We start from the raw sequence: 22,216 nt of genomic DNA, 5'->3' as shown, positions 1-22,216 counted from the left end.
ATTGACACTTTGTCATTATATATTCATATGATCTGCAGTCATCCACTCAACAGTATTGCTTTCTGCGTTTATTTATGGCACTATGTCATTATTTGCAGACAACTACTTACATTCCAACTGGGGGTGTTACATGCTGTACATACATTGCACTTTTGCTATGTGCTGATTATTTTTCCATTTATTTGTTTCCAAGTGATGATTCATTGATGTGTGATCTTGGAGCCTCTTTACACGGAGCTACGGTTCATTTGTTTTTATTGTTTCAAACACTGGTCACTTTATTAGTCCTTTTATTATGTTTATTACTCAGAGAAGGCGTGCACTATTGGTCACTTTTGATTGTCCTTTTTTTATCATTACTATTTATATACTTTGTTTGTTCCTGACGTGTTGTGTGAACAAGCTCTCGTGTAGAGCGAAACGCGTCACCTTTATTGAATAAATCGTCTTCCCTGTTATCCATTCCTGGATTGCTGATTATTTCGAGGCTATTGCTGTTTGCTGGGCGTGAGGCTTTTGAGGTCTTGACCTTTCGGTTCCGCCATTATTGAACGGGACCAGGACTGCTTTATTATATATATATATATATATATATATATATATATATATATATATATATATATATATATATATATATATATATATATATATATATATATATATATATATATATATATATATTACCTACTGGCGGTCGCCAGTAGGTAGTTATAGTTAGGACCTAGTTACCACAGGAAAATTGCAACATTCTATTCCCAATAATTTTGGCACCGATTGACAAATCTTTGCGAATTTTTCTAAACTTATGGCCCGCTCTGGTCAGCTTCTATCTTAAAAGTTTCGAGGTGATTCGTCAAGGGGGGGCCGAGAAAAAAGGGGGATCCCAAAATGTGTTTTCCCCATGCAATTTTCGGTAGGAAACTTTAGACATGGCTACAGCCCGAACTGCTGAACGGAGTTTCACCAAATTTGGCAAAAGGTAGCCCTTGGTTCAGAAAGAGCCCTTTTTGTTAAATGGTGGTAATCCATTCAATAGTTTTTTCTATATTAATGGAAAAAGAAATATATATATCTGGGCGGAGCCTAACCACACATCTCATCGTGAAATCTTATTGGCTGTTAGCAATTCATGCATGAAGTGTTCCCAGCCATCTTGGGACCAATTTACATAATAGCACCTCATTAAAAAGCATTGCAGTTAATATAAGGTTTTAAGACTTTAGTTACATTAAAAATCATTTGTTGATGGTACCATACTCATTTTAGGAATTGTGGTGTGTTCTAAGGTGATTTTACCATGTGAAAAAGCCTTCTGCTGGGAAATCATGAATCATGTTTGAGAGAAAACTATTTGCTCATGCTTTTCCCACGGAGGTGATCTATAAGCTAAACTGAAAGCATATTTTCTGTAAATTCACATTATCTTTCTCAGTCATGTAAGAATGAAGTCTGACATTCTCAGTAAAACATGTACATCCAACAAGGGCAGAAACTGTCAGTTGACTCCTTTGTGATCTACTGCAGCTTCCCAGAGTGTTCTAAAGAACAACTAGAGCGCTAACCGTCCTACTTATGACAATTGTATTGCACAACTGAAGCCATCTTGATTGGAATAAAGTGGTAAATCTTAAAACATTTATTTAAAAAGGAACAAAATGAGGGGGTTCATTTTGCCGTATAAAGTATGATTAGTGCTGCAGAAAGAAAAATTAGGGCACATTTTGAGTGACTTCTCAAATCCTCTTCTATTTCATTAAAAAAATCTGACATGCAGACTGAAACATGCACTTTCAATACTAGCAGCACACTTCCCTGGTGAGCAGTAGCTTTACTACAGTGGATTTCTTTTGGAGAAAGGAGTATCAAGCAAGAGGTGCTTCTCATATACATATGCTGCTATGGATTAAAGATGCACCTAAATTTGGAACAGATTCAGATGAGAAAGTGATGAGTTTCATTGAGCAGTATTCCACATGTGCTGTTCCGAAAAATACAGAAGAAAACAATTTAAGACACCAAGTTTTACGCTTTCAAAGACATCGTTGTGGGAAATACTGTCGTCGAAAATACAAATCCAAGGACAAGTTCTACACGAAATGTCGTTTTGCATTTCCACGTCCAGTAACATCAAAAGGAAGAGTCAACAATTTTATGTCTTCTCTATGACATACTGTGACAAGAAAATCACCCAAAAATACATACAACCTAAGAAGAAATGAGGAATCCAAATTCATAAATGACTACAACACAGTCATTTTATCCATGTGGAATGCTAACATGGATATTCAATATGTGGCTGACAACTCTATTGCTGTGTCTCGATATGTGACATCTTACATCACAAAATCAGAAAAGACAGAACTGAAGGAAATGTGGGAGGAAATTTCACATAAAAAGAGTCTAAGCAAGAAATTATACAGTTACAGTCTGAAGATGTTGTCGCATCGAGAAATTGGAGCATATGAATGTTCTGATCGGTTGTCATCAGCAAGTCTATATGCCAAATCTAGAACCATCATTTGGGTGAGTCTAGGTCTTGCTGCAACACAAAACCGAGTTTTGAAATCTGTACAAGAAATAGAGTATTTGGCGGAGAAAGAACCAGACAGTACAGATATTCTGAAGACAAACATGTTGGATACATACTATCCAAATAGAAGTACTCACCTTGAGAACGCTTGTCTCTATGAAGTTCTGCAAACCTACCTTTTTAAAAAGAACATCACAGAAGACATCAATAAAGGTGTATATGCTGTAATTGGATGTGAAGGCTGTTTAGTAAAACAAAGAAAAGGCCATTTGATTAATCATCGAAAATTCTCCAGACAAAAGAGAATTTTATTACTTAGCTCTTTTACAACTCTTTAAGCCTTGGCGTAGAGAAGAGGAATTACTTGGAGATTTTCTTACTTATGAAGATTCGTTCAATGCAACCAAGGATACAATAGAATGTCCTGTTTTTTCAAATTATCTGCAAATGTTGAAAGAGGAAATACAGCAAGAAGCTACAATTGCAGCAGAGATTGCTAGAGACAGTTCTCAAGACAGTCAGAGTTCTGCTTCATTGAGTCAGGATCCACTAGGAGGACCACTTATACAAAATGAAGCTGCCACTGCCATGGAAGAAGTTAAAAGAGCCATGGAACAAGCTCAGGAGGATGGAGTTGACTTAGAAGATTTGGAGAAAGAACTAAACGTTGAGCAGAGACAAATATATGACCAAGTCACACAACAAATTGAGCGTGGTTTATCTCATGAGAAGAAAGAGTGCTCATGTACATCATTTGTACCTATTCGACTCTATGTGAGTGGAGAAGCAGGTACTGGGAAAAGTTTCCTGATTAAAGCGATTGCAACATATTTGCAGAAAACAACGGAGTCATCGCTCTCCTGTGTTGTTACTGCTTCAAATGGGTTGGCAGCACACAACATTAATTACTTTACACCGCTTATTGATGCTGCCAGTGGAGCATGATAACACATTACAATACCACAAGCTATCTGGAGAAGCTTGTTGTGAAGTTTCAAGAGTCGTAAAAAAAATGAAACTTCTTATCATTGATGAAGTAAGCATGGTATCAAATGTAATGCTTGCTTTTGTGCATTTTAGAATGCAAGAAACTCTTAAAACAGACTATGATGTGTTATTTGGAGGCAAACACATCATTGTTTTTGGAGATTTACTGCAACTAACTCCAGTGAGAGGACAGCCAGTGTTTAAAGTACTTACGCATGAAGATACCAGGAAGTGCTTATGAAGCATTGGAAATGTTAACATATGGCTAAATTTCAAATATGCAGAACTACTTCAAAATATGCGACAGGCAAAGGATGAAGATTATAAAAATATTCTACAAGATGTAAGAATTGGAAAACTAACTGAGCATGGCAAAGAAGCTTTACATGGACGATTAATTTCCAATTTTTTTCCAAAGGAAAATATCGTCCCAGAGAATATTTTTAAGAAAAGTTCTGAAAACAAATCTGTCATATGCTTGATGCCAACTCTGCAAGAATGTTCAATCTTCAACACCAAAATGTTAAAGTTGGAAAATCAAGAGATTGTGAAACTGGGAGCTATTGATAAATTAGAACATGAAGGAGCCACTATTATTTTGTCAGAAAAGTTTAAAACAAAATTGGATTCTTTAGAGAAGACAATATCTAAAACTGCTGGTATGGAAAATACTCTGTATGCATCTTTAAATTGTCGTATAATTTTACAACGTAATTTACATGTGGAAAGAGGTTTAGTAAATGGAGCAATGGGTCATGTTGTGGATTTTGTGAATTACCGAAATAGAGATGGAATTGAAATTATAAAAATTAAATTTGATGGTATTGAAGAAGTACAACAAATCACTCGTTGTTCTGCTCGCTTTTTGCTAGTGAAAGATTTATATGTCCGCAGAAAACAGTTTCCTGTTTCTTTGGCATATGCAGTAACTATTCATAAATCTCAAGGTTTAAGTGTTGATAGTGCTTTGGTGAATATTGGAAATTCTGTGTTCAAGGAGGGCATGGCATATGTTGCTTTATCTCGAGTCAGAACTTTATCGATTGTACTTGATTGATTTTGATGAGACAAAGATTAATGCAGATCTAAATTGTGTAAAAGAATATAATAGGTTAAGAAGAGAGTATGCTCCAAATTTACCTCAATATCCTCTGTTTGAAAAGCGTGTGGTAGGCCGAAAAAGAAGAAATGAGAAAAATTATAGTGAAGTTGTAGCAAAAAGAAAAAAAGTAGATGAAACAGTAATTGTAAGCAGAAAGGAAATGGATTCAGTTAAAGATGTTGGATTTCAATTTGAAAATAGTTCTGGTGTCAACTACTATGCTAATGTAGTGGTTAATGTTGTTTTTTTTTTCCAAACTGTAAAAGAAGAGATGGCTGAAAATCGTGATCAAACAGTTTGTTGTTTATTAAATTCTGTATTAGAGAAATGTAGCAGTGATAGAACGAAAATACAAAGTGTTTCTGAAATTCGAAAGGTTTTAGACATATGTTCTGGTCTAAATCAATTTTCACAGAATATTCAGCAAGATTGTCAGGAATTTCTAATGTATATGCTTGTTGTTTTGCAAGATGAAGGAGTAGATGTAGAAATTTTTTTGGGCCTTTCTTATAAATGGCAACATGACTGTGACAATTGCTCCTTTTCAAGTAGTACTACAGTAGACACTGAAAGATTTATATATTTGACTTTACCAGACTGCAAATCAGTGTCTTTTAATAACCTAGTTAGAGCAGCAATTCAAAACATGGTCTGTAGTCAATGTAAATCTGAAATGCTATTAACTTTATTTTTAATAAGATATGGACAGTATGTTATTTTAATGTTCCAACGATGTAGACCTGATGGAACTAAATTGACAACATTAATTAAAAATTATGTGGCTTCTCAATTATCAATTTCAGGAAGAACCTTTACAACTACAGCAATTATTTACCATGATGGTCCTTCAACAACATCAGGACATTACACATGTTATTTAAAATGTGAAAAAGGTTGGAAGGCCTGTAATGATACTCAATTGACTTTCAAACAACGTTTGCCTTCTGACTTACTAAATTCTTACCTAGTGTTCTTACAACCGAAATTTTCGGGAAGGTAATTGGCCTATGACAATTGCAGCAGTTAATATAACTTAGTTTGCTCTTCAAAATTACTTTCTGAATGAGAGTGATGAAGGTAATAAAAAACATGTAGTTCTCATAGAGATAGTATATGTTTATCATATAGGGGTCGATTCTGATCCCGTAAAAAGCGCTCCGAATCGTCGTACGGAGCATTATTTTCCGTACGAATCGTACCCGTAACCGTCTCCGTACGAACGACGTAGTACGATCCACACCCGATGCAGCTATCCGTCCGAATCGCACCAGGGACCGTACGAATGAAATCCCCGTACGAATTGCCCTCGGAAGCCGCTGTACACGACGTTCATATGTTTCTCGGCTGCTTTTTACGACCCGGCAAGTACGATCCGTGTTGTGTACGCTCCGTACGACCCTTTTTCTACGGGAGCTGGAAACTGTCGTACAGTCAGAGTTCGCCCCGAAACAGGTACGGAACGGCCCCCCCGGGTACGACGCGTACCCCCCATGATCGCAGGGGTACGGGCCGTACCTCTGCGATCATGGGGGTACGTGCCGTATACCCAGCGTACATGGGGTACGTGCCGTACCCCATGTATGCTGGGTGTACGGCACGTACCCCCCATGTACGCTGGGTGTACGAGATGTACCCCCATGATCGCAGGGGTACGGCGTGTACCCCTGCGATCATGGGGGGTACGCACCGTACAGTGTGTAGGTGATCGTGCGCTTTTCCGTACGAATCGACGTGGACCGTACGAATCGCGTTCGGGTCGCCCTATCGGGATCGGAATCGTCCGGTCGTACGGCGTCCGTACGAGTCATACGGAAACGGCTCCGGATGCGAGTCGTACGGACGGAGATTTTTAACGGATCGGAATCGACCCCTTAGTGTGTGCTGTGAGTATTATAGAATTTTTTTATAAAAAATAAGCTAGAGGTGGAAGTAAAAGTATTGTTTCATAATACAAAAGATGTTGGAGCTTTTCTTTCAGAAAGTCGGGTAAATGAGACATTAAGAATACTCTGGACTTATTTCCATCGAAAAGGACTTTCCATATACTATTTGGCCTCGTGGAAAAGTGGATGGATCAAAAGTGAGTTTAGATATGGTTTTTAAAATTTTACATTATTTAAGAAATTATTCAATGGGTTTTTTAAACACAATCATTTTGATTGTGGGTTTTTTTGCCCGCTGTTATATGATGAGTACTGTTGAAGTCACTGTTTTAAGTAAAATTCAATATATTCTGAGAACAGCAAAAATAAACCATTTAACATGTTGTTGAAATTATTTTGTATTTTGTATTATTAAATATATATTATTATCCCATTCTCTTATGCTCACTTACCTATTTCCACCCTCTATCACTTCTCTTAACTCCCCCTCACTGGCCTTTTCTCACTCTTCCATACCTCCCTTCCCTTATTCCATTTTCCTCACTTATTCTCATTAACCACTCCTTCACAGCCCTTTACTTCTCTCCCATCCACCACTTTCCAGCTGTCAGTCACTCTACTTCACTCCCCTTCCCCTTGTTTCCTTTCTTTGTTCCCTCAATAATTCCCCTTCTCTCACTCACCTTATTACACTTCACTCACTCCTTTTCTCAGTTCCTCTGTCCTCTCACATCATCACTCCCTTTCCCTCACTGCCTGTCTCTTAGCTTCAGTCTCTGGATCCTCTCACTGTCTCACTCCTGTTCCGTTATGCTTACTCCCTAAAACTGACCCACACTCCCTTCCTTACCTTTCTTTGTTCTCTTACTCAGTTCCTTTCTGTCACTCTTTCCTTCACTACCTCTATATTCTCACTCCTTCACTTCCTTTGTCTCAAGCTCACTTGCTTTCATCCTCTCTTTATTTTCCCTTTTTCATCAACCTCCCTGCCCTTCACTCACCCTCCTTTACCCTTGTTAATCTCCTACTTTGTCTCTTGTATTGTAAAATATAAATTATAAATATTGTAACTTATTTTGTTTTGTCTTTCACAGATATAAATTTAAATGAAAATATAAAACTAAGTTGACATTACTTATAAGGTAAGTTTAATGTACAATATTTATTTTCTCTATACTGTTTTCCATAACCTCACTACTCTTCTATGATATTCTCACACCTCTGTTCTCTTATTACGCTTGCTTCACTTATTCTGAATCCCCACATTTACTCTCTTTTTTCACACTCTTCCCTTACTCTCACCTTCTTTCCGGCCTTCTCTTTTACTTTCTTTCCTCTCTCTTCTCTTGCTTCTTTGTTTTATTTTTTTCCCTTCCTTTAGTCTCTTTACTTCACTTCATTAACTCCTTCTCTTACTCCCTCTGTCTTCTTACTTCTACACTCCCCTTCCCTCAATCTCTTTCTGTTAGCTTTATTTTCTCCATCCCCTTAGTCTCTCAATTCTCTTCTGTCACGCTCACTGCCTATAACTCAGCCATACTCCCAAACTCACCTTCTTTCAGACCTTCTTCTTTAGTTTGCTTCCTCAATCTTTCCTTCCTTACCTCCTTCGCTCTTTTGTCTTCACTTATTTTCTTTTTCCACTGTACTAACTCCTTCTCTTACTACTTCTGTCCTCTTAATTGTTTTCTCCCCATACCACATTCTCTCTCTGTTAGCATAATTCTCTCTGTCCTCTTATTCTCTCACTCCTTTTCTATCATGCTCACTCCCTATAAGTCAGCCATACTCCTACACTCACCTTGTTTCAGATCTTTTCCTTTACTTTCCTTCCTCTGTCTTTCCATCATTCGCTCCATCACTGTTTTCCCTTCCCTTACTCTCCTTACTCCACTTCACTAATTCCTTGTCTTACTTCCTCTATCCTCTTCCTTCTGCACTCCTCTTACCTCATTCTCTCTCTGTTAGCCTCATTCTCTCCGTCTCTTTAGTCTCTCACTCCTCTTCTGTCACGCTCACTCCCTATAACTCAGCCATACTCCCACATTCACCTTTTTGGAAACCTTCTCCTTTACTTACCTTCCTCTCTCTTCCCATCCTTTGCTCTTTCATTCTTTTGCTTTCTCTTACTCTTCTTACTCCACTTCAATAACTCCTTCTCTCAAACACTCTGTCTTCTAATTTATTCACTCCACTTTTCTCACTCTTTCTCTATTACCTACAAATAATGTCCAGCGATGAATCCTTTCACATGGGGCAAGTCCCATGTGAAAGGGCATGCGTCAGTCTTACGCCTGCTCTTAGGCAGACGCAAGATTTTGACACAACGATGTCCTAAAAGTGACGCAGTGAAATCTCATAGATTTCACTGCGTCACATCTACGACCTTTCCTTGCGTCAATACGCCCCCTTTGCATCCATTATACGTGGCGCAGATATAATGTGGCGCAGGGGTTTACAAAGTGACGCATCTACCTAGATGTGTCACTTTGTAAATATGACTCAACAAGGTGCAATTTTTACACCACTGGTGCATCACAAAAAGTGACGCAACGGCTGTGTAAAAGTGACACATGGCCTCATAAATGAGGCCCTGAAGCGCACCACAGAGAAAAACAGTGTAAAAAATTATAGTAAAAAAATAATTTCCATCAATGCATCCTTTCACATGGGGTAAGCCCCATGTGAAAGGGCCTGCGTCAGTCTTAGGCCTGCTGTGAGGCAGGCGCAAGATTTTCACACAACGGCGTCCTGAAAGTGACGCAGTGAAATCTCTTAGATTTCACTGCGTCACTTGTACGACCCTTCTTTGCGTCAATACACCCCCTTTGCATATATTATACCTGGTATATGTATAATGTGGCGCAGGGGTTTACAAAGTGACACATCTACCTAGATGCGTCACTTTGTAAATATCACTCAACAAGGTGCAATTTTTACACCACTGGTGCGTCACAAAAAGTGATGCACCGGCGGCGTAAAAGTGACGCATGGCCTCATAAATGAGGTCCTGCAGCGCACCCTAGGGAAAAACAGGTCTTCTCCTTTATTTTCATTCCTCTCTCTTCTTTTACTTCATTGTTTTATATTTTTCCCTTCTTTTATTCTCCTTACTCCACTTCAGTTACTACTTCTCTTTCTTTCTCTGTCTTCTTACTTCTACACTCCCCTTCCCTTAATCTCTTTCTGTTAGCCTCATTCTCTCCATCTCCTTAGTCTCTCACTTTTCTTCTGTGACGCTCACTCCCTATTACTCGGCCATACTCCTACACTCAAATTCTTTTAGACCTTCTCCTTTACTTTCCTTCCTCTCTTTTCCCATCCTTCACTCCTTCACTCTTTTCCCTTCCCTTACTCCTCTTTCTGGAGTTCAGTAACTGCTTCTGTCAAAGCCTTTGTTCTCTACCTTAGTCACTCCTCGGTTCTCACTCTCTCTGTGTTACCCCCATTCTCTCCGTTCTCTTAGTCTTTCACTACTCTTCTATCATGGTCACTCCCTATTACTGAGCCATACTCCCACACTCATCTTCTTTCAGACCTTCTCCTTTACATTCCTTCCTCTCTCTTCCCATCCTTTGCTCTTTCACTGTTTTCTCTTCCCTTACTCTCCTTAATCCACTTCACTAATTCCTTGTCTTACTCCCTCTATCTTCTTAGTTCTACACTCCCCTTACCTCATTCTCTCTTTGTTAGTCTCATTCTCCCCGTCTTTTTAGTCTCTCACTCCTCCTCTGTCAAGCTCACTCCCTATAACTTAGTTATACTCACACACTCACTTTCTTTCAATCCCCTACTTCACTTCCCTTCCCCTCTTGTGTCTTTTTTTGCTCCCTCACCCATTTTCCTTTCTTCTCTCACAAAAAATAGGACTGGGGACGGCAGCGGTGGTTATCTAATGCTCGAACAATGATCATAATACTTTGTTACCCGTAACAAAGCAGGGCATCACAATTTTTGCATTTGATGGAGGCCTTATTAAAAACAGGCTGAATATTTGGGATCAGCTGCTCTGGTCGCCCCCTCACCGATGCAGTTGTTCTCCAGTTGAAGTAGAAGCACCATCTCTTGGAGCCTCTCATCACAGAGCCCTGACACTCTTCCGGGCATAGTTCTGGGGGTGCCTCCTCTGCACGTGCCGAATCATAGTTGGATTACCAAAATTGTACTTCATTCTGGGGTCTCCTCTGCAAAGTACAGTATGGCAGATATTACACTCCACCTTTGGAGCATTACATTTCACTGTCTTCTGAAAATACAAAAAATGGTGGCGATAGTGTACATTAGAGAGAGACAGTGAGAGAAAGAAGGCATGAGATGAAGAAGAGATGTGAAATGCACATTGGAGAAAATATAGTGAGAGAAGGGAAGTAACTGTGAGTAAACTTACTATGTAACACAGAAATGTTGCACTCTATACTATAAGTCTCACTTTATACCACAATCATTTCACTACTATCTCATAAATTACAAGTAGAATAATAGAAAAATGTCTCAAACTATTTATAATTTCTATATATAAATTTATTCTTCAGAATTTTCATAATTTAGAAGAACTTCTAACATTAACTGATCAGGAATCTCCACATCAGAACTCTTCCTACATGACTCCTGGAACTCAATATAGTCCAAACATTCCATTAATTTAGCATCCAAAGTCTCATCATTAAAATCATCCATTCCATCTCCTCTCAAAAAAAGGTCTTCTTCATGGATAGTGTTCTCAACAGGATCATGTAAGACCTCGATAAAACTCGCCTCAACAAAGGTCGCAGAAATTTCAAAATTAATATTAACGGTGTCCTCATTGAGATCCATATTCTTTTCAAATTTCTTGCTGTAAATTGGAGAGAAAAAAATCACTTTAATTTATTGTTTTTAGTAATAGATAATATTAAACTAGGTTTATCAAGTATTAAATTCCCCTTACAAATTAACAACTCACCTTTTAGAAAGCAGTAGAAGAGTTAATACTGTGTAAATTTCACACTAGAAATAGAACACCAAAAATTCCGTATAAATGTACCTCAAAGAGTACTATCACAAAATGGCTGTGTTTCCCTCTCATTAGAAAACCATTTCATTAGTAGAAAACCAATGAAACTTCATCACACACAAATTAAAAACCAAAGAAACATTTTAATTAGCTGTAAATTTCAAAAGCTAATTGGCTCTTGGGTGTCTGTAAACATTCTAAATGGTCTGCATAGTCCGCCATCTTGTGACTCTGAAGAACAGAGACACAAGAGGTGAAAAATAAATGGGGAAATAATTAAAAGGGGGCAGAGTAGACACCCCCTGACCCCCTAGGTTTTCTGAGGGGGGCCTAGAAGGACCCTGAAGGGCAAAAAAATGGGTGCGCTCTCCGGTACGCGCACCCTGAGCGCACCACGGGGAAAAACAGTGTAAAAAATAGAGTAAAAAAATAACGTAGAGTGTTTAGAGGAAAGTGATGCATTGCTGGAGTGTGTCACAAAAATGATGCAACTCCAGCAATGCATCCTTTCACATGGGGCCAGCCCCATGTGAAAGGGCCTGCGTCAGTCTTACGCCTGCTGTGAGGCAGGTGCAAGATTTTGACGCAACGGTGTCCTAAAAGTGACACAGTGAAATCTCATAGATTTCACTGCTTCACTTCTATGACCCTTTCTTGCGTCAATACGCCCCCTTTGCATACATTATACCTGGCGCAGGTATAATGTGGCGCAGGGGTTTACAAAGTGACGCAACTACCTAGATGCGTCACTTTGTAAATATGACTCAATAAGGTGCATTTTTTACACCACTGGTGCGTTACAAAAAAGTGACGCACTGGCGGCGTAAAAGTGACGCCTGGCCTCATAAATGAGGCCTTCAGTCTTCTACTCATGCGTCATATTTAATGTATGACGTATTGTGTTGCAAAGAGTTACAGATACGTCAGTATTTCTGACGTATCTGTAAGCGCAAAAGTGATGCATTGCTGGAGTGTGTGACAAAAGTGACGCAACTCCAGCAATGCATCCTTTCACATGGGGCCAGACCCATGTGAAAGAGCCTGTGTCAGTCTTACGCCTGCTGTGAGGCAGGCGCAAGATTTTGACGCAACGGTGTCCTAAAAGTGACGCAGTGAAATCTCATAGATTTCACTGCGTCACTTCTATGACCCTTTCTTGGGTCAAGACGCCCCCTTTGCATACATTATACCTGGCGCAGGTATAATGTGGCGCAGGGGTTTACAAAGTGACGCAACTACCTAGATGCGTCACTTTGTAAATATGACTCAATAAGGTGCATTTTTTACACCACTGGTGCGTCACAAAAAGTGACGCACTGGCGGCGTAAAAGTGACGCATGGCCTCATAAATGAGACCTTCAGTCTTCTACTCATGCGTCATATTCAATGTATGACACATTATGTGCAAAGAGTTACAGATACGTCAGTATTTCTGACGTATCTGTAAGCGCAAAAGTGATGCATTGCTGGAGTGTGTGACAAAAGTGACGCAACTCCAGCAATGCATCCTTTCACATGGGGCCAGCCCCATGTGAAAGGGCCTGCGTCAGTCTTACGCCTGCTGTGAGGCAGGCGTAAGATTTTGACGCAACGGTGTCCTAAAAGTGATGCAGTGAAATCTCATAGATTTCACTGCGTCACTTCTACGACCCTTACTTGCGTCAATACGCCCCCTTTGCATACATTACACCTGGCGCAGGTATAATGTGGCGCAGGGTTTTACAAAGTGACGCATCTACCTAGATGCGTTATTTTGTAAATATGACTCAATAAGGTGCATTTTTTACACCACTGGTGCGTTACAAAAAAGTGACGCACTGGCGGCGTAAAAGTGACCCCTGGCCTCATAAATGAGGCCTTCAGTCTTCTACTCAAGCGTCATATTTAATGTATGACGCATTATGTCGCAAGGAGTTACAGATAAGTCAGTATTTCTGACGTATCTGTAAGCGCAAAAGTGATGCATTGCTGGAGTGTGTGACAAAAGTGAAGCAACTCCAGCAATGCATCCTTTCACATGGGGCCAGCCCCATGTGAAAGGGCCTGCGTTAGTATTACGCCTGCTGTGAGGCAGGCGCAAGATTTTGACGCAACGGTGTCCTAAAAGTGACGCAGTGAAATCTCATACATTTCACTGCGTCACTTCTACGACCCTTACTTGCGCCCCCTTTGCATACATTACACCTGGCGCAGGTATAATGTGGCGCAGGGTTTTGCAAAGTGACGCATCTACCTAGATGCGTTATTTTGTAAATATGACTCAACAAGGTGCATTTTTTACACCTCTGGTGTGTCACAAAAAGTGACGCACCGGCGGTGTAAAAGTGACGCATGGCCTCATAAATGAGGCCTTCAGTCTTCTACTCTTACTTTTTCTTACACTATCTCTGTTTCTTCACTGCCTTACTTACCTGGTCTCACACTCACTTGTCTTTATACAGTCTGTATCTCCACTCTTTCTTAAACATCACTGCTCTTTTCATACCCTTCCACACCCCCGTTCCTTTATTACATTTTCTTCACTTATCCACATTCCCCATCTTCACTCTCCTTCTCCTCACTCTCCTTCCCCACACCCACCTTCTTTCATTCCCCCTACTTCACTTCCCTTCCCCTCTCGTCCCTTTCTTTGCTTTCACACTAATTTTCCTCTCCTCTCTCACTGCACTCCACTTCACTTACTCTTTTTCATTTTTTTAAGAATACAGCTCTTTGATGAGAATTGGAGGTAGTTCTGAAAAGAAGTTTTTTTTCTTCTTTTTTCCTTTTTTTTAACAAAAACAAAAACAGGGAATGGGAAACTGCTCAACAGGAGCAAAAAATAAAATAAAAATTAGGGCTGGGGACGGCAGCGGTGGTTTTCTAATGCTCGAACCATGAGCAGAACACTTTGTTCCCCATAGCAAAATAACTGATCACAATATCTGCATTTAATTACGCCTCTATTAAAAGCAGGCTGAATATTAGGGATCAGCTCCTTTGATTGCCCCCTCACTGATGTAGTTGGTCCTCCGGTTGAAATAGAGGCACCATTCCTGGGAGACTCTTGTGCCAGAGCCCTGACACTCTCCCGGGCATAGTTCTGGGGGTGCCTCCTCTCGACGTGGCGAATCATGGTGGAGTTTCCGAATGAATATTTTTTGGAGGGGTCACCCCATGACAGGATAGTGTGACAAATCCTGCACTCCACCTTTGGAGCATTTACTTTTTTTTGATCATCTGGAATGGAAAAAAACTTCCACATGAAGTGTTCTTTTATCCTTGGCCAAGGAACCTCTTCATCAATAAATCCCTCTGTGTCATCATCGCTGCTGGATGGTCTGGCAGCCATGGTAATCCAACAAAGATCCAAGAGCAAAAAGACAGGTCTTGCAGTCACAAAAGTGAAAGAAGAAGTGAAGGAAATGGGTGGGGATTTCATTCTTTGTAAAAAAAAACTGTTAGCAACCAATGAAAAGAGTTATTTAAGGTCACATGACTTGACGCGCTTACGCTGCGTGCACCGGAGCGCTTCCGGGGGCGCTTACGCGGCGCGAACGTAGGCGCTTCCGGGGGCGCTTACGCGGCGCGCCTGAGTGACGTTTTGATAGCTTTACGGAAATGCAAAATCATTTTCATTTCGTAAATCAAAAATATTGCTTTTATAAGTATGGTACTAAATGTCTTGCATTATTATTTACTTTTCATACATATTTTTTTTACGAACGCAAAAATAGCGCTCTCGGTGCGCTCTCGGGAGAGCTTACCGGTGCGCGCACCCTGAGCGCACCAGGAAAAAAAAAAAAAAAAAACATTGAACAAATAATTAAAATATATATATATATATAATTCATTGTTGTAAAAAATAGCTAATAAAAAAAATAATCTTAGATTACAAAGTCGATATGCAAAGGAATTAGCTTTTAAAAAAACTATGAAATTCACTGAAAAAACCATAGGTTTCACAATCGTTATAGTTAGGAATTAGCATTTAAAAAACCATTGAAATTCACTGAAAAAACCATAGGTTTCACACTCGTTATAGTTAGGAATTAGCATTTAAAAAACCTTTCAAATTCACTGAAAAAACCATAGGTTTCACACCAGTTATAGTTAGCTGAACATTTTACTCATACAAAACCATTGAAATTCCAACGTTATAGTTAGTTGGACTCACTATAACTCACGCGCCCGCAATCCACTGCTGATGATGTCACATATTACATCATTCATGACATGGTCAGCGACATCACTGATGACATCACTGATGACATCTCAAATGACATCACTGATGACATCACTGATGACATCTCAAATGACATCACTGATGACATCACTGATGACATCATCCATGTAATAATACGATGCACCTCCTCACACTCTAATCTAACCTTTGATACACCCAGTGTTAAATACAAACTACCATTCCTGAAATTATTGACACACCAATACCAGTAACTACATACGCACTTACTGATTTCTAGGTCTACACACACATCCACTCATTCACACATACAATCACTCATACATACAGTCACTCATCAATAGAACACTATCATATCCACTCATACACCTATACAGAAACTCACACGCTGACACTCATCCACAGAGTTACTCACACACCTAGTCAGTTATGCAAATAATCAATCACACTCCCATTTCCTAAACTACACAGTTTTACACACTAAACCTTACTTATTCAAACATATACTAACACATACTTACTCTCTTTTACAATCACTGATACAAAGACACATTGATCCATACAGTCACTTACGCAATCACAGGCTCTCATGTATAGTCATTTATATATGCCAACTCTCACATGCACTGTGTTTTACATATGTACTTACTTGGACATGGAGCACTGAGATAGCCATTCACTCACCAACACACCCATGCACACAGTCAACCACCCATACAGCTCTTTCCACATGCACTCTTGAACCCATATACCAAGTGAATCAACTGCTCACACATATATGCACAGTCACACACCTCCCAGCTACCCACACACACACACACCCTCACATACAAATATTTGGGCAACCAATCAATAACCCATATAACCACTCATATAGCTACTAATCAACACATACAGCAGCTTACACATCAACAGACATACTGATGCACACATTCAGATAGTTTAGTTACTAACCCATGCATTCAGTAAGACACATTTAATCACCCACTCATATAGTCAGTCACGCACCTACTAAGTCCAGACACTCATACACACACTCATTCTTCAATATGTTAAAAATATTTTTATTTTTGAAGAAACACACAGACACTGGATGATGTCACCAGTGATGTCATCAGTGATGTCATTTGAGATGTCATCAGTGTTGTCATCAGTGATGTCATTTGAGATGTCATCAGTGATGTCACTGACCATGTCATGAATGATGTAATATGTGACATCATCAGCAGTGGATTGCGGGCGCGCGAGTTATAGTGAGTCCAACTACGCTCCCTGGTTCGTTTGCAGAGGGGGTAACTCATTCCCCTCGCATACTGGGGTCCCTGGGGGCCAACTAGCCCAACAGGAGCCTCCAGTATGGGCCAGGGGGCTCCCTTGCAGAGAGGTGTAATGAGGCCACGCCCCTTTTAACACCTCACTGCAACTGAGCCCCCTGGCAGATACTGGAGGTTGCTGGTGGGCTAGTTGGTGCCCAAGGACCCCCAGTATGCAAGGGGAATTAGTTCCCCCTCTGAAAAAGCAACAGGGGGCTGCGTTGCAAAGAGGTGTAAAAAGGGGCGTGGCCTCATTACACCTCTCTGCATGCAGCCCCCTGGCGCATACTGGAGGTTCCTGGTGGGCTAGTTGGCCCCCAGGGACTCCCAGTGGGCAAGGGGAATTAGTTCCCCCTCTGAAAAAGCGCCAGGGGGCTGCCTTGCAGAGAGGTGTTAAAAGGGGCATGGCCTCATTACACCTCTCTGCAACACAGTCCCCTGGCGCATACTGGAGGTCCCTGGTGGGCTAGCTGGTCTCCAGGGACTCCCAGTATGCAAGGGGAATTAGTTCCCCCTCTGAAAAAGCACCTGGGGGCTGCATTGCAGAGAGGTATAAAAAGGGGCGTGGTCTCATTACACCTCTCTGCAACACAGCCCCCTGGCGCATTCTGGAGGTTCCTGGCGGGCTACTTGGCCCCAAGGCACCCCCAGTATGCAAGGGGAATTAGTTCCCCCTCTGCAAACGTACCAGGGGGCTGCGTTGCAGAGAGGTGTAAAAAGGGGCATGGCCTCATTACACCTCTCTGCAATGCAGCCCCCTGGCGCATACTGGACGTTCCTGGTGGGCTAGTTGGCCCCCAGGGACTCCCAGTATGCAAGGGGAATTAGTTCCCCCGCTGCAAACGCGCCAGGCGGCTGCGTTGCAGAGAGGTGTAATGAGGCCACACCCCTTTTACACCTCTCTGCATCGCAGCCCCCTGGCGCATTCTCGAGGTTCCTGGTGGGCTAGTTGGCCTCCATGGACCCCAGTATACCAGGGGACTTAATCCCCCAACTTAGAACACGGTACAGGGTGTGTTTGCACAGTGGTGAAGGTAGGGGGCGGGGCTAGAGGTGATATGTGTGCAAACATGCTCTGTGGCATGTTTTAAGTTGGGGAATTAATTCTTCTTCAATCCAGAGGTCCCCTATGGGCCAACTAGGCCAACAGGTACCTCCAGTAAGCACCACGGAGCTGCGTTGCAGAGTGTTGTAAAAAGGGGGCGTGTCCTCTGAACACCTGTCTGCAACACAGCTTCCCTGCAGCACTGAGGTCTCTCCTGATAACAGGTGAGTAAATCGGAATTCGTAGTTCGGCTGATTTTAGAGGAATTTTTTAAAGTTCCAAAACTCCACACTTAGAAAAATGTCAAAGTGAAACCAGTCAATGTTAGCCTACGGAAGGAAATTCAAGTTACTGTAAGGATGGTTAGAATTACTTTTCAGGCTCAGTAGTGGGCTGAAAGATGCAGCACTGAGGTCTCTCCTGATAACTGGTGAGTAAATCGGAATTCATAGCTCAGCTGGTTTTAAAGGAATTTTTTAAAGTTCCAAAACTCCACACTTAGAAAAATTTCCAAATGAAACCAGTCAATGTTAGCCTATTGAAGGAAATTCAAGTTACTGTGAGTATGGTTAGAATTACTTTTCAGGATCAGTAGTGTGATCAAAGATGCAGCACTGACGTCTCTTGTGATAACAGGTGAGTAAATCAGAATTCATAGTTCGGCTAATTTTTGAGGAATACTTTGCTCAAGAGTAAAGGAAGGGGGCGGGGCCTGAGGTAACATGTGTGCAAACACGCCCTGTGGCGCGTTTTAGGTTGGGGAATTAAATCCTCTTCAATCCTGAGGTCCCCTGTGTGCCAAAAAGCCCACCAGGTACCTACAGTATGCACCAGGGAGCTGTGTTGCAGAGAGGTGTTCAGAGGGCATACCCCCTTTTTACAGCACTCTGCAACACAGCTCCGTGGCGCCCACCATATGTGGGGGCCCGCTATGAGAATTCCAAGGCCGATCCAGCAGTGGTCTGGGTAGAGAGAGCAGGCAATGTCCAGATGCCGATCCGACAGTGATCAGTAGTATGAGAATAAATCTCAGGTTAGACGGCAAGCTGCATGAGGCTCGTTCCGATATGGCGTTTCCAAGAGTTTAGCAGACAGGTACCCAATCATAAACATGATGGATATCCCGTCAACTTTTTTGTAGATGCATTATATCCTAATGTAATATTCACATTATTACCTATTGTGCCAGCCACCTTAATACTAATGAATGTTATCATTATGTAAGCTTTTGTCGCTATCAAACCACTTAATCCAATTTTGAACTAAAGATTCCTTGAAAACCTATAGCACAATTAGGTTGGGACATGCATCTATCTCGACACAATGACTGCTGTCCAGAGCATGGCCTGATTTAGAGTCACCAAAATAATATCAATTACAAAAGTATCATCATCTTGTACTTAACCTAAAAAAAAACACAAATATCAATGGCAAAAATATTGCATTAGAAATAACTAATTTAACAAATATTGAACACACAATTACAGTCAATGAAATAAATACATCATCTTAAGAATATCAAAACACACAATATCGGCTATGACTATGAAATAAAAATTAACCAAAAATAATATTGTAAATAATAAACTACATAAATGATATAGAATACATATAAGAACAGCAATAAACACAGTATACATGAAGAATAATTAATAATACTTTAAAACCACAAACATAACATTATTCATATTTAACCACTTGGATGCTAATGACAAGGGTAACTCGTCATGGAGTTTCCATTGATTTCAATGATAATTACATGAAGAAGAACAAATACCCTTAGCATCCAAGTGGATAAAACCATATTCATTCACAATACATATACTATTAAAAATAAACACATTTAAAGAGCAGACATTACAAGAAAATTAATATTAGAATGCACACAAAAATTATTACAAAATAACATTAAAAAAATTAATAATACAATATTCCAACAACTACACAGATTAATAAATGAAAAAATGCCAATTCGTTTCCACCAAAAAAGGAGATAACTGTAGAAAAATAATTCAAACTACAAACAAAGTATCCAATAAGATGTACCATAGAACAAACTAACCAAGAAAAAAATGAACCTACTTAGGTGAAAAGTATAAACACAGAACAAAACATCATTATTTATCACAGGGAAAATGTAACAAATGCAAGAGACAGCCAATTTGCCAGACTGCTCTAAGAAAAGCCAGAAGGAAGAGTTCAACAAAATAACAAACCACCTTCACAAGTAATTTAAAAAAATAACTAAACTGTAGTGCAACCTAACTTAATTTTCAAATGTAAATGCATAAATAAATTACAATACTTCCTGTTTCTCTGTCTCAATCCGTAGATACTTAAGAATGACTTCACCAAAAAAGAAATAGCTCTGACCAAAAACTTAGAAAAAGGCAACTTAAAAGTACATAAAATAAAAACAGTTATAAAAATAGAACAACCCCTACACATCAAATGTAAACTTAAAACCCCACCGCTCCCCAAAACTAACCAGGGTGATATGTTTTACATAAACAAAAACAAACAGTTTCTCATCAGCAGAAATAGAAAGCCTCCCTGACCCAAATCTCGACTACATCAAGGACAATAAGAATAAAATCAAGAGCACATATGAAAGCTCAAAATTTAAAACTTTTGAAAGCATATTTAAATAATATCAGGAAACAAAATAGACATTATTTACAAAACTATTTATTTTAAAGTCATCCTACTTTAAGACGGTATGGCAGAAAGAGCCGAGTATATCACATCAAAGAAAGGCAAACAATTGCTTTAGCAAATTGAATACACATGTAGACGGGAAAGAGCAAGCAGTGAGAACATGCTTTTGAAATATACTTAGGGCTTTATTATGAGTATGGCAGTCCTAGGACCTCCCTACTCATGGTGGAGGTCCGTCCACCACCACCCATCCACCCTAGTATGAGTGTGGCGGTGGGACCGCCACAAGACTTCCGCCTACACAGTGATCAAGGGGCCACTGCGGTAGTGGCCTGACAACAGCCTGAATATGTTGGAGATTCCAATGCCGGCTCCACTATGCACATTCTAGCCTACATATCTACTACCCTTTTCATGGTAGGGACCCACCACCATGAAAAGGGTGGTAGACATGCAGGTAAGGGGGCCCTAACATGGCTCCCAGCCTATTCTGGGCCTGGGGGTGCATGTGGGGACACATGTTGTGCCCCCCCTGGAATTGCACCCTCATTCTTGCATGGTGCACCATGCATGACATGGTGCATGCTAAACCATGCAGGAACATCCTGCAGGCACTCTCATAGCAGCGGTATGCTGGTTATGCTCTCCTATCAACCTAACACAGCCACCACTGTGAGACTGCCACAGCACCACCCACTGCCCTGGATTACTCTCATAATCCTGCGGGTGGGCCTACCATGGCCTTGGCGTTCTTCCTGGTACCACCATGGCGGCGGTCCCATTGGAAGACCGCAAATTTCATAATAAGGCCCTTGATGTTATGCAAATGTTTGTTAATGCAGGGCTACAATGAATAGTGATATAGTAATTGAATTCAGAGAACACAATCACCATGTACTTCAAGATTTAAAGAGGTGAACACTAGTTCCCAAGAGCCCACTACTAAAATTATTCTCCCTTAAGTACCTAAACATATTACATGTCATTTTTCAGCAGTTCCTAGTTTAAAAAGACTAATTTACCCTTTTCACACTAATCAAAGCCATTTTATGGAAGGTGTAAAACTAACGGCCACATGCATCATTGTAGGACTTTGCAATTCCTAAATTGCAAAAATTAAGGAATCGCAATTTAGGAATTGCAAAATCCTATGCATCAAGAAATCTTACAAGTTTTTGCGATTTCTTAATTTTCTGTAATTGCGATTCCTTAATTGCGAATCCCAATTAAGGAATGGCATTACATTGATTCCTATGGGCCTAGAGGCCCATAGGAATCAATGCCTTTTTGCAATTTTTATTTTGCGAATCGCAATTTGTTGATGCATTTCAAGGGTGCTGAGGGGGGTCCAAAGGACCCCCCCTGCACCCTTGAAATTTTTTTTAAGTGCAAGTTTCACACACACATGTCCAAAGGACATGTGTATGTGTAACATGACACTTTCAAAAATGCTTTTTTGTGCATTTTTGAAAGATTTCGCAAATTAACACGAGGGTCAACCTCGTGTTAATTTGCACCTCCT

The sequence above is a fragment of the Lissotriton helveticus genome, chromosome 4_1, assembly GCF_964261635.1.
Source record: "Lissotriton helveticus chromosome 4_1, aLisHel1.1, whole genome shotgun sequence".
NCBI classification, from domain to species: Eukaryota; Metazoa; Chordata; class Amphibia; order Caudata; family Salamandridae; genus Lissotriton; species Lissotriton helveticus.
Note: the sequence above shows the minus strand (reverse complement) of the source record.